Source organism: Triticum aestivum, chromosome 7D (assembly GCF_018294505.1).
Source record: "Triticum aestivum cultivar Chinese Spring chromosome 7D, IWGSC CS RefSeq v2.1, whole genome shotgun sequence".
Lineage (NCBI taxonomy): Eukaryota > Viridiplantae > Streptophyta > Magnoliopsida > Poales > Poaceae > Triticum > Triticum aestivum.
This window is the reverse complement of record NC_057814.1, coordinates 610,506,505-610,511,409: the sequence shown is the minus strand read 5'-3', so window position 1 is coordinate 610,511,409 and position 4,905 is coordinate 610,506,505. Positions and strand designations below refer to the sequence as shown.

At 50.4% G+C, this 4,905-nt stretch overlaps 1 pseudogene; it reads right to left on the bottom strand.

Annotated features, from left to right (window-relative positions):
* Nucleotides 1-1,524: 1,524 nt before the first annotated feature.
* Nucleotides 1,525-3,307, bottom strand: LOC123168632 (AAA-ATPase ASD, mitochondrial-like; annotated as a pseudogene).
* Between the last annotated feature and the right edge of the window lie 1,598 nt (nt 3,308-4,905).

Sequence of the window (4,905 nt, the reverse complement as noted above, 5' to 3'; positions counted from 1 at the left end):
ATACATCAACAATTTTATATCTGGTGGCTCTAATTGGTGGGCGAATTATATATCAGGCTTGCCGATAGGGCTGAACTTATCAGTTAATCATATTTCACAACCTCAGATAATCCGTAAAAACTACAGGATAATCCACATCCAATGGATATTATCGACCATATCCGTTGGATATCCAGTTGACCAAAATCCATATCTGTATCCATATCCGACAGATTCGTGCAAGTGCAGACCATATCCCTTAGAAACGGATGTGAATACTGATCCGGAACAGGAATTATCTGTACCATTTACATCCCTAAGGGTAACCCGCATATTTGTGAGGCCAGATTTGTTTTACCGTTATAAAAATATGTTTTACATATTATTTTTTTCAAAGTTAATGTGTTCAGATACCATTATATTCACATAGGTTACAGAAAAGTTTATAGCAAAAAAAAAAAGCCTATTTAGCGACCTAGAATGATTTTTTAGTGTTCCTCGACCTCAGCCACTTATTCTCCTCCAGACTAAGTATTATCTGATTAATTTTTTATAGCCCTAGTTCTATACCATCAAAAATAAAATAATTAAATATAGCTAACATACCTGGTGTCAAAATTATTGTACTCCCTCTGACTCCAAAAGAAGAAGGACCATAAAGTTTGTCTATAGTCAAGCGGTGTAAAGTGGACCACCTTTGTAGGAAAAACTATCAATAACTATAATACTAAAGAATATATTTACCCTAAAATAGTAATATTAAAAAATATATTATTATGTATTTACTGATACTAATTTGGCATTCAATTTCTGGATAATTTTTTCTAGAAATTCGGTCAAAATTTGCACGGTTTGACTTGTTTGTCTTTATTCCTTCTTATTTGGTCATTAGTGTATATCTAAAACTAAAGAGTTTAGAAATTGTCCAGTGATGATTAAGCATTAGTATTGATGGCTTACATCTAACCTTATTTTAGTTTCCTCAATCCGTCTCATCGTTGATCATAATGTAGTTATGCTTAAATTTGGTGCAAAGTCATGCCTCTTCTGCACATGCTCATCTTACAAATTATTAATATCTCTTGCCGATCTATATATCCATCAAAACAAGCTCATCATAACGTCGGAGGTGTTCGGTGACCACAAGGTGAGCTTGCATGCGCTGGTAAGCAATGCTTCGCATTCTCTTTCCTGATCATTGGCATGTGTCTGTGTCTTCGGGTCTGCTGTAGCATTTGTATACTTTACGCCAGACTGCTGTCTTTTGTTTTGTAAACGACGCTCTATTTTTGTTCTGTTCTTACAACAATATCATGTTACATTTGGTCAGGGCTGAAAGAATGCAGAATTGGGTTGCGTAATCAGTTAATTAATGAATGAAAGGGCCAATTCAGATTTGGGTTGCTTAATTAACTCTAGGAGCAGGAGAAATTCCGATTGCTAATTGCATATTGTCACTGTCATGCGTAGTGGCGACATTGGGTTGGTGAAATGGTAATGAAGCCTGCATGATACCATGTTTATTTTCTAATTCCCTGAAAAAAAACTTGTTAGCCTTTTGGTGTAGGTAAAGCGTTGTTACAGTAGCATTTTGTATTGTTGCACGCTTCATATGTAGCAGCATTACAAGTGAGAGAAGAAAGAGATATTGTTTCAGTTGAGAGGTACATTGTTTTTCTCTCACCAAACACTGCATTTTTGTTTCGTAAGGGAGCACTAGTGAACAAGCTCACTCTTTTTCCTTGTCTTCCCTAGCGTGATGTCACTTCACTTGTCGCCTTGCTTAATATCCCCATTGGCTGCCTCAGGTGCTTTGTCCTTCTCTTTGTCTTCCTCCTTGGCTTTCTTCACCTCTGTCTCCTCTTTCTCCTTGGCTTTCTTCACTTGAGCCTCCTCTGCCTCCTTCACCTTGGCCGCCGCCGCTTCCTCCTTGGCCTGCTTGAGCGCCTCGATGAGGCCTATCAAGCACACGTCGGGGTCCCTCTTTTTCTTCTTCGACATGGGCATCAGGTTCTCTGCAACGTCAGTGGGTGACATGTCGGTCTCCTCGAGCAGGTGCTGAACTTCCCCAAACAGCTCGTGCTCAATGACATCTAGGTAGTTCTTGGCTAGCACCTTGAAGCCCTCAAAGCTGCAGTAGGACATCTCGATGTGCTTGTCCATCCTGCCCCGTCGGATCAATGCCGGGTCCAGCATCTCCTTGTGGTTGGTGGTGAAGATGATGATCCGCTCACCTCCGCAAGCAGACCACAGCCCGTCGATGAAGTTAAGTAGGCCCGAGAGCGTCAACTTGGTGGCATCGTCCTTCTCCGGCTCTATCAGTAGCTTGGGCTTGTCATCGTTGTCGGAGTCCTTGTCGCTTGAGGCCTTGTCCTTGTGGCGTTTTCCTGTGAAGTCGACGGAGCAGTCAATGTCCTCTATGACGATGATGGACTTGCCCGTTGTTTCGATGAAGAGCTTCCGCAGCTCGGTGTTGTTCTTGACCGCTGTGAGCTCGAGGTCGTAGACGCCGTAGTCGAGGAAGTTCGCCATGGCGTCGATCATCGTGGACTTGCCAGTGTCGGGCGGTCCGTAAAGGAGGTGCCCTGCTTCCATGCCTTGCCGACCTTGGCATAGTATTCCTTGCTCTCCTGGAACGCCATGAGGTTGTCGGTGACAGCTTCCTTCTCATCGGGGTGCATGGCGAGCGTGTCAAAGGTGGCGGGGTGCTTGAAGGGGACGTGGCTCCAGACGCTTTTGCCTCGGTAGGGGTTCCAGCTGCCGCTAGCATTGTTGGTGAAGAGGCGGCGTTGGCGGTTCTTGACAGTGACAGCGCGGCCCTCGCCAAGGATGAAACGAAGGTAGGAGTCAACGACAAGGTCGCGATGCCGCCGATGGAAGACGACCCGGTAGAAGCGCTTCTCGTCCCCGCCGGGGTATAAGCTGATGACGTTGGCCTTGGACTGCCTCTTGGAGGCGTACCACCAGATGGTGATCCCGGAGAAGTCGTCAGTGACCTCCTCGTGGTCGTCCACGGAGACCAGGAGGTTCTTGCTGTCCTTGCCGAGCTCGGCCTTGAGCTTGCGCGCGCGGCGGGCGCAGGCATCGCTGAGGTAGGCACAGCGAGGAAGAAGTCGCTGCGCTGGAAGCGCTCGGCGCCATACTCGGAGAAGGAGATGGTGATCTGGAGGTACGGGTTGAATCAGGCTGCGAGCTTGGCGGCCCAAGTGGTGAGGTAGAGACGGAAGGTGGGGGGCACGTAGTTCTGCACCACGGACCAGAGGAAGATGGTCGCCACCGCCCATCCGAGCCCCGCGCAACCCTCCACCACCGCCGCTGCCATAGCCAGACCTGGAGCTCCGCTTGATATTGTGTCGATTGAAAGCCGTAGTGACCTGGACTGGACTGGACATGCGTGTACGTGTTGCGTATATAATGCCAATGGTTCGTGTGGTGATTTTGCTGAGGTTGAAGCTAAGAGTGTGTTGTCGTGGTCGTTGGGGCTGGAGCAGGTGAGGAGAACCGGCGAGCATTGATCGAACAGTCCATGGAAACGAGATTACTTAATGGATCCAATGGCAAATGCAGACTTGGCTAGCTCAGTTTTGTAAAGCCAACCAAATGCGTCAGGATTGCGATTGTTAATTGCATCATCAAACATTTTTTAGACGATTGATTGCATCTTGTTACAACAGGCTAGTATAAAAATTTGCATGTGTATAATACAATAGTACAGTACGTAGCTTTGAAACTAATCAGAAATGCATGAGGTCGGCATTGTTAGAAGGGAGAGAGAGATTGTTGCGGAATATGATGGATGTATTATTGAGCCTCGAGGGCGAGTATATATTGAGTACAAGACTTGGAGGGGAAGACGCCTCTCCTGGAGATAAGGTAGGAGACGGATTACAAATCCTAGACTGCCAAATACAAGTATCCCAAATATATCTCTAACATCCCCCACAGTCGTAGCGGTAGCGTTGCGAACAACAGGAGCGTCGCGGACGGTCAGACTGGAGAGAATAGCAGCCGACGGGCTGACATCCCCCCGCAGTCGTAGCGGGAGCGTCATGGACGGTGTCGCGTCGCGGACGCGTTGACTGTAGAGGAAGCCGACGAGTTGCTCAAGCGGATGATAACCCTTTGTGCCGATGTCGATGTAGCCGAGAGCGTAGGGTGGTGTAGCCGTGGTCGAGGTAGCCGTGCGCCGTGGTCGATGTCGAGTCGGGGTAGCCGGTGTCGAGGGAGTCACCGTGGAGCCGCAGGCGCAAGGAGGCGCCGAGTTAGTCATGGGTGCAGTGGTGTCGAAGAAGTGATGCGCCAGGAAGGAGAATGGTGTTGACGACGCGTCGCGCCGGGTTTGCCAACCCCGGGGACACATCGTAGACGAAGGCACGCGTCGGTGTTGCCAGCACCGGGCATGCGTAGACGGTCGCAGACGAAGTTGACGAAGCGCCGCACTAGGCTTGCCAGGCCCGGGGACACGTCGTGGACGAAGGCACGCGGCGGTGTTGCCAGCACCGGGCATGCGTAGACTGGGACCTGCACGAGCTGTACGCCATGTCGAAGAGGTCGGAGAGGCCAGCAGAGAAGGACTCGACGACGGCTGCGGCGCCACTCGGCGCAGGGCCAATGTCGCCCGCGGTTGTCGGAGTAGATGAAGCGGATCGCGGCGGCGAGCGGATGATCAAGCCAATCGCGCGCGACGTCAGGGACGCCGCTCGGTGGAGGAGTGGTGGCGGCGGAGTTCGGGATGAGGCCGGCGACGACGGACGGCGGGGGACGTCTGCACCGGCACCCGGGCTACCAAAGCAGCGCCGACGCCCGGGCAGCGAGGCCCGAGCGACCAACGGAGCAGCGGCGCCCGAGTTGAGGCGGCCGACGAGCCTGATGCAGCCAAGGACGAGGCCGGCGAGGTAGACCGCCGAGCCGCCGTGCAGACGCGGC